Source organism: Cynoglossus semilaevis, chromosome 5, assembly GCF_000523025.1.
Source record: "Cynoglossus semilaevis isolate Cse_v1.0 chromosome 5, Cse_v1.0, whole genome shotgun sequence".
NCBI classification, from domain to species: Eukaryota; Metazoa; Chordata; class Actinopteri; order Pleuronectiformes; family Cynoglossidae; genus Cynoglossus; species Cynoglossus semilaevis.
Window position 1 is genome coordinate 4,473,393 of NC_024311.1, and position 9,347 is coordinate 4,482,739.

General features: G+C 38.8%; 1 long non-coding RNA gene across 1 annotated transcript in view; it reads left to right on the top strand.

The window, feature by feature from the left end:
* The first annotated feature begins 4,752 nt into the window (after positions 1–4,752).
* The window catches only part of LOC112487067 (uncharacterized), a 20,215-nt gene continuing 15,620 nt past the window's right edge, over positions 4,753–9,347 (top strand). The window contains exon 1 of the long non-coding RNA XR_003049795.1: positions 4,753–4,810. This is a non-coding gene — a long non-coding RNA (uncharacterized LOC112487067). The remainder of the gene's footprint in view (positions 4,811–9,347) is intronic.

Below are 9,347 nucleotides of genomic sequence, written 5' to 3' on the forward strand. Positions count from 1 at the left end.
TAAACTCTGAGAGGCCCATAACGTTTAAGGCATTACAGAAGTATTCAACTCATTATGAATCAATTATTAGTTATTAAATTATTATTAAATTCAATCTTTTTGCAGTAGACCAATTAACCAAAAAAAAAACAATGTTGGATTGTGACTGACAGTCACTGTTGTAGCTTATGTTTGTAGCAGCCATAACTTGGATATTAAATGATGGAGACTGACATGGCTACATTATAAGGACCGTACTGTGAAAGTGATTACAAACAGGTCTGACAAGGTCAAACAGACGGACAGATTGACGGAGCAATCAAGTCACTGAATGTGAACGCTCCACCACCAATCATCAGCGTGTTAATCAAACCAGAGCAGAGTGAGTGGGAGGCTGACTCTGTGCTTCTCCAGTCTGAATGACAATGTCAAAGATTAGTGAAGTGAAGTGAAGTATACAATGACTGGTTCCAGCAGGGAACTGCTCATTTGTCCTTTTCTTTAGCTTAATTACTGTAATTCTCCAGAACTGAACTAAATTAGTAGTTCAGGCCTCGGCCTCAGGGGGCTGTGAGCAGCATCCCAGTAGAAATAAAAGCTAAACAAATATTTAATTATTAATTATTCACATGTGGGGACCGTTGACGGCTCCCTCATCACCTCGCCTTCTTCCAGCTCTACTGCACAGAGTGTGAAGAGGTGAAGTTTGTGACTTGTATCTGAAACTTCAATGAATTTCCTGCTATAATAATGTGTTTAAAGTCGTTCTGACCTACCTACTTCATTCCAATTATGATTTTGAGGTTGTAGGTTTAATTCCTGTGTCATCTGTCCTTGTCCACAAGACAATGTAAGTAATACTCCCCCAGTAGGTGGCAGCAGATGGTTATTAAACCCATACAGAGAGAGGCCAGAGTTGTTGATGACGTTTTTTTGAATGTCTTTCTTCTATTCATGACATATATTTTTGTGAGAGTTTTGTTTGGTTCCCTGCCATGGGATTCTTCTGAACTATAATTTGTCTCTAGCTCGAAAAAAGAGCAGCTGATTTAACACCGACTAAGACAATGCAGTGTGAGGACTACACCGACTAAGACAATGCAGTGTGAGGTTATGAGTCAACAGATGATGATCGCAAGCATAGAGAAAAAATAAAACTCCATACATTTGTGAAAGAACATTGACTTGACCTTTGCAGAGTGGTCAAGTCAATTCACATTTTCATGTTTGAATGTGTCCCAGTCAGTGTGACCTTTAGCTTATGTCTCTGTTGTTCTCTGAACATCCCACCCTGCCCTGGGTGACGACTTTAACACCTCAGAGGTAATTCTCACCTGAACAGGGATTCACATACTTTTCAGGTTGAGCACAGTCTTGTTACCGTTGTATATTTGTATATATTTATTTATTTTTTGGTTGTTGTTTTATACAATTAGGTCTAAGTGTTAAAAATGAGATGTCTTATAAAACTGTTTTATTATTATTGTTATTGTTATTATTATTATTATTCTTTATTATTTTTTATTGGAAGTAGTAGTAATATTACTAGTAGTTGGTGATGTTGTCCCCTCTGTGACCAATAGTAAGGTTATACCACATGGAGGTGATGTCACTGCTGTATGTGATTTCTGCTTCACAAATTTCTGGTGAAGAAAAGCGTCCGTTTAATTAAAGCATTTAAAGGTCAGTGTGAGTCAGAGTCCGACTCTCTCCTTTGGTTAATTTTACACTGGCTGCTCTGTTTAGAATTCTCCGTCCGTGCTCCTCTGAATTGCATCTGGCCAGTGTTTGATTGCTACAAGATGGGGTCTTTAAACGCACTGACCATCAAACACATGTTCTTGGTGCAGTGATTGTACACTGATGCCTGTGCCGTACTCGGCTGTGCCGTATGGACCCGGGGCTGTAATGTATGTAAATGGAATACTTAGTTTAGAGAGATGAAGCAGCTAGGGATTACAATTTAGCAGGAAAATGCTTTCTGTGGTCAAAGATCAGTTGGATTGAATTAAAAGATTAACATACATTTGCCTCCCAGTTATTTGGACTGGAGACTCATTCTGCTGCAAATGATTTTTGATTTGAAATGGCAAGAAAAGGTCTCTGTTTATCTCAGCAGAGCCTTAATTACAAGGGTTGGAAATTATATGGTTATGAATATGAAAAAAATCACTGCAGGATCTTGTTATTGTAGCAACGATACATACCCATAAGGTATTTTTATCTTTAGACTAATCAAGCTTTTAACAAACGTATTGGCATACTGTAAACAAATGTGTTTACAGTAAGATCATTTGTTTCTTAAGATAAATATTGTTTAAATTAAAATCATTTAGTTGTTGCTCCAAACAAATATATATACACATAAACAATAATACTATGGTTTGTAAAATCATGAAAAATTAATTAAAAAAATTACTGGGGCAAATATATTATCTTCTAACAGTTGGTGTCTGCTGTATTTGTTGAATAATGGATAGAAGCAAACTTTTGATAGACTTTATATTGCATATTTAATTTAATAATGTATGTAACAATTTGTTGAGAAAGGTGAATACATAGATATGGGGTCATTTGACATTTTCTAGTTTCAACATGAGAGAAAACTATGTCAGACCAGGGTTAGTTATATGAGCTTTAGTTGTACTCATATCCATCAGAGTTTGTGGTAATGGGATTTCCTGGGTGAGTAGCGCCCTTCCTCCCTTAAATGTCACACTGAGCTGCAGGTCAACCCTCACCTGGCTGTGGTTCACAGACTGTAGCCTTGACTGGGTGACAGATGGATCATGGAGAAGCTAAACAGACTGGAGAATAAGAAGGTTTCCTGCGTTTTGGACGAGTTCCTATCACTGATGAAACACATCAATGTCCACAGACAAACACATTATACACAGGTGTAAATACGAACGTGGGTTTGGAAGACACATTAGTGCATGAGTGGCTTCTACTACACTGCATACTTTGCAGTAGGTTGTTCCTATTGCCACTGGGGGGAGACATAGTACACCATATACCGCCTCAATTTTTCAACTGACGTGGAAACAAAAGCTTGTCAAACCCTGTCTGATCAAGGTCGTGTTAAGACGAGTGTAAAACATTTGTTTTTCTTTGAATTGTACGACACACTGTACACATTCATAGTTTCATATTTCATGATTTTACTGATTTGAATTCTTTCCAATATCTTGTGAATCAACATTTCTTTATTTAAATCAATCCTAGGTTTTTCTACAGTGCCATGTTGGACTTGTATTATTATTTTTTATATTGGACAACAGTAGACAAACGGCTGTGTTTTAATGATAACACCCAAGTAATGTTGTATTTGTAGAATACTTATTTGGATTACCTGGGGAAACGTAGCTGACTCATATTTAATCCAACCTCATTTTTTTACCCATCAAGCCCAGTCTTTGAAGGTTGACTTACGATTATCAATCATCTCCACTCACTGCATTAAACCGTTGTGACATAAAGTAAATATAAACAAGAGAAAATATGGACCATGACATTCACAAACACATGGAGGTCTATTATGTGATAATTTATGATGGCATCAGTGTAAAAAAGGTCTCCTCTCAGGCCCTTTCCCCTGCCCTGACATACTGTACGCCTGTCACTCTCTGGATTCTGACCTACTCCATGTGTGATGCTCAGTCACATCCATTATTTATGTGTTTCCAGAGAAAAACATATTTCCTGTCTATTTGGCAGCTTGCTCCATGGCCATAGAATGTGCTGCATAAAAACAGAGGTTAGAAAGCAGTAAATGAATGGAATGAACTATCCTGGCAATATTTGCTCTGCAGATGAGAGCGTTTTCCACTGCAGCATCTCTTCTGTGTGAAACGACGACTCACAAATTTATTTCAGGAGATTTGATTAATGTGGCTGCATTTCAACTCTCCACCTCAGTACAATCACTGTTATAGAAACCCGGAAGACTGATACCATGTGTGGTGGAAAAGAGGAGCAGGGAGAGGAAGAATAGACCAGGCACTGGAGTTTCATTCAAAAAAAAAAAAGGGGTAAAGTAAAACAAAGCAGCAAAAATTGGTCATAAAAGCACAGTAAGCACATGATTTAGTGGGGCGATAAAGATGGGAAAGGTGGTCATTCATCATGGAGACTAGTTCACCAGGAGAGGGCCTGTCACAGACACCAGCACCAGGTCTGGGAGGCATATGGGGGGTCGGGGGGAGAGAGAGAGAGAGAGAGAGAGAGAGAGTAACTTGCCCCTACAATCTGTTTGTTCCAGTGTCTTTTCCAGATGGACACATGTGTCTCTCATGGGTGAGGTGAGCTTTGTCTTTGCCGCTCCGCAACTACATTGTCACGACAGCGATGAAGGATTGATGTTGTTAACTCCAAAGTCCAGAAGCAGACTTTGGACAAGTTTAATCTGAAGAGTTGACAGAACAGAAACACACACACACACACACAGTCTGGTTCTCCAGAGTTGTGAGGACTAAACCTGGACTACAGGTGCATTCTCTAACCCCTCACCCTCACCTCAGTCAATACAAATGTATGCCTAATCTTAATCCTTACCCCAACCATCACGTGACACTAATTCTAATGCTAATTAGCTCTTTATCATTAGACATTAAACAGCATTTCCTTGTAAAATTATTTTTTTTCAACGACATTCAACACTCATATTAAAAGAAGTCACTACAAACCCTGCCCTTCTGTCCGTTCTACACATGGCACATTCCCACAGGAAGTTGCCCATATTAGGAGTTCAGACGTATTGCATTCTCTTTGGCAGTTTCTGCATCCCAATCCGTGGAGACCACGTGGAGTCCACGTGGAGTGTGAAGCAGAGGTGAGCACAAACATTTGCATTATGTAAAGAAATACATTAAAAAGTAGCAGAAACATTTTATTGCTGTTCTAAAAACATAAAACTATATTTTTTTACTCAACACACTTACTGTAGTTTGAAACCTGGAGTTGGAAGAAAAACCCCCCCAAAACTCTGAACTCTGAATCATCAGGTGCATTCTGGAAAATTGAACATTTACACTTAATTTATTGCAGTTGGTCTTTGGGACAGTGAGAGGTAAAACTTTTAAATGCTCCTCCACTAGATGACAGCAAAGGGCTATAAAAACGTTTTTTTGTTTTTTTTAAATGAGCAGTCTCAGAGCTGTTGAACTAGATCTTATTGTGCATCTCTCTTCTATTCCTGTGAGTACATCAATCTTGTGTTCAACTAAACAAACCCAGGTTTCACACTGATTAAGTTGTGGCTGAGTTATAACTTAAAGATCATATTTGAGATTTTTTTCCCTAATGTACAATATATGCTGTCTAAAAATATTGTGGGAAACATTGTGCCAGAGGATATAACTGATGGATGGAGTTGGAAACCATGTCAAATTAGAGGTCAAACATGATCAGGAGTTGTTGTTTGTTGTTGGTCAGGGATATATTTATTACAGTTGTAAATGATTGCTAGGAAAAAGTAATTGTTTGACAATTATTATTAAAAAATCTTCTCCCACCAAGAATTTTTACATTTTATATTAAAGTTTGTTTGTTCTCATTGTCATATGGTAGTAGGTGATAATTGTTTCTTTTACCCTAGTCATGTCTTCACTAATAGTTTTTAATAGACAAGGTTCAATGCATTATTGTTGACCATTGGCTTACTGTTGCTGCCACTGTTTCAGTTTTTGGTTGTCAACTGTTTATTTTTTGTCTGTTTTATTTTGTTTGAGAAAAAGAAAAAAAAAACTATCTATCTATCTATCTATCCATCTATCCATCTATCCATCTGTCTATCTATCTATCTATCTATCTATCTATCTATCTATCTATCGGGGTGGGATATCAGATTGGGGGCATTTACAGTAATGTTGTTGGCATTACTAGAAACACATTGTTCGCACCACCTTAACAGCTGCAGGCTCAGTCATGTGATCATGACCTCACAGCAGCAGGGCCAAGCTGCATGAAGCAAATGGCTTTGATTGTTTGTGAGAGCTTCACATAATTAATAATACAACTAAGTTGTTTTTTTTTTTTAATGTGGCAACAGAACTTGTTCTAAAGCTCGGTGTTGGCCAGAGGCACGTGTATACACACACACTCACACACATATTACTGAAGAGGGTAGAAATGATCTGTTGCAATTGCCTTTGCACAGTAGGAGGAGAGAGAAGAGACCTTTGTATGTTGTGTGGAGCAATGGTAAAAATAAGCATCCCTATCCCTGCTGGGCTTCCTAAAGACGCTGCTGGTTGTGAATGGGCAACACTGCCCACATCATCACATTATCCGGAATCCTATTATCTTTAGTCAATATTGTTAGTGCTTTTTTGTGTCTCCCTGTAGAATTAAAACCCTTCACCATAATTGTTGTAATGCTAAAAGCAACATAAAACATTTTCCATTTGGGACTGCAAACAAAGAAAGAAAAGTGATCATTATATATATTTATATATATTTACTAATAGTCCGGTGTTGTTTAAAAAGCAAAAATAGCCTCGTTTGGATGGATTACTGTTTAACAGTGTGATTCCAACATCCCATCTGATTATTCCGCTCTGTTACAAAGCCGCTGTGATATTCAATATTTGTGTGAATGCCAAGATGGAAAGTTAAAGGCCTGTATTATCCTGACTACAGAAATGTAATCACTGACTCCTGGGGCTGAGTCAGACGAAAATGTGGTGTGCTTCAACTCTGCTCGGCCAAATGTGAAATAAATAAGAATAAAGGAAAATGGCTGCTCTCTTCATGGCTGTACCCTTAGTCCCTAGCTCTTTGTTAAAACCATATCTCTGCTGCTCCATTGCCCCCAGATACATTAAATCCCATTAAATTCACCTTCATTAAAGCCCTGGTGCAGGCCTCTCAAGGACAGAGCAGTAATGAGGCTGGACTGGGTTTAACCTTGAAGAGTACAGGTTTTCATTTTCAAATCAATAACTTATGGCTCAAAACTACCTTGAGGTCCAGGCTATAATTTTCCAGCATTAATTGTGTGGATTATGTTTCTCCAGCTGGAAGAGGGTATTTGACTTTAAGCTGGAGTCTAAATTAAGCATTTATCATAGTTTTTACCCTCCCCTTGAATACCAGGGAGTTTTTCTTTTTGTGTGTATCTGTACCTTCTTCTGCCCAGATGGGATGAATTGGAGATATTGCATTTCAAAGTGTCTCCATGAGTTTGAGCAATTATACTGTTGGTGCAATTTTCTGCAGCAGAACCAAGCAGAGGGCAGCAGGCCAGGATTCCTGCTCCGACCAGTGTTGCAGCCCAGTGTCGTCATTCGCTCTTTAAAAGGTAGAAACAGCAGAAATGTTCCTTCATAGCAGGATCAGAGCCGTCCTGGCTGTCACCTGCCCTCAGACGGCACAGGAAAATATGAATTATGAATGACAAAATTAACGTTTGGATCCTGGACGCGCAACGGGGACAAGGAGAAAAGAGGAAAAAAAGGGGTTGACCTGCAGTAAAGATGTAAAATTCATCTCCTGTCATTATCCTTATTTTAGTGGGACATTCTTCACTGTGGGGGTTTGGGAACTTGTCCTGCGGTGATAATTTCTGTCGACACGCTCATAATATGAAATACTGGATCTTTTGACAGAGCGGGGAGGGCATACGCTGTGGTGATCACTGAAGCTTAATTTTTTTAATCAACTCCTATCTTAAATGAAGCTTTATTAAATTACCAGGCTCACACAGTGGGAGTGGGAACACGGGCAGAGATGGCCTGATATAAAAAAAGCTTGTGAGATAATTAAATAAAGTTAATAAAAACCATAAAACCATTCAGCGTTATAGACTGAGGAGAATGAGGAAGAGACGAAACCTTGTAGCCATTTTCATGCTCTGCTTTTCTTTCATTCTTTCTCATTAGGCTCTCAGGAAATTTAGCATGTGGGATTATGACCAGAAGAAAGGACTACAATATAATACAGACAATGCAGTACTGCACGTACTGATGGATAATACACGGAGACGGTTGCATTAATATTTTCTCCTCTTTTAATTCTTTGCTCCGTGTACCCTATTATTAAAGCCACTTATTATTTTAACTCTGTCAGAGAAAAGGAATCTGATCAGTTGGACATGATTGTTGGCTTGAACTACACAGAACCTCCCTTTTATAGCGGATACACTGCTGTATGTTCTTGTGAACATTGGACACAATCTTTTTTAACTAAATAACTTGAACTACTGCCAACTATTTTCAATCTGTTCCTGTGTTTTTCTGTTGCACTGCTTGGCTTTGTATCATGTGTCTGAAGTTTTGCTGTTCAGCCACAAGTCTTCCACTAAGACCAGAGGACGGTATCTGGACAGTCAGTGGTCGATTGTCCCATTGGTATCTGCTGTTTCTGAACTGATGATATTGCAGACTTTTTGTCTAGAAGTTTGGAATAGGAGATACACTCTGTTTTTATTCTGCCTCTCACGAAATGTCGTGGTCTGACCACTGTGTCTGTTGTCCTTGGCGCTGCCCGTTTCCTCAAGCTTCTTTAAAGAGATTCAAACTCTTTGTCTGATGCAACAGTATGACATTGGGTTGTTTTTTTAAACCTCATAAAATCAGGTGGTGGGCTGAATTTAGCCCGCGGGCCATGAGTTTGACATAGGTGTTGTAGACAATCCAGTGTACATCTGTTGTAGTCTCCTAAACATATTTACCTGTACACTGTGCAGTTTGTGTTTCTTTTATTTTTACACAGTAAAATGTTTTAAGCATGAGGAAACAGAGGATGAAGTGACAAGACAGGAGGTTAAATTGTCAGAGGATTGATCTGAACTTGAACCATGCAGGAGATTTACCTAACAGGACCCTGAATGTTTGTACAGCGCCTCTCTGTTCTGTGAAATTGTCATGTTTTGTCAGCAGTGTAGAATTGTGCCTTCACTGAAAAATGTCAAAACTGGAGTGTGAGTGTGAAACCCTGTACTTAGACATGCTTTTAAGGAAAATGAACACCTTGGCTGCAAACAGTGTATATCTTACACACTCGTCTTTGCACGACTTGTTATCTGATGTCACTCAACACAATCCTTGGCAGATCTCAGATATACATATGGTCCTACTTGAATTACAGCTAATCTTGCTCATATATTAACTACATGGTCTAATCTGGTAATCCCCAGTCTATGCAGCCAAAGTTCTGAGGTCCTACTCTTCTCTACGCGCTGCTACATGTTGTGTAAAACCTAAAAGTGTTCTGTCCATCAGAGGTTTGAATTCTTCTACACTGTTGGCAGTGTCTTTTAATTTGATCTCTCTGAGGGAATAATAACAACAGAACACAACGCTGATTCTTTTTCCATGTCATTCAGAAGTTACTGCTGTCCTTGGAAACACACTCTTTTTTTTCAACTC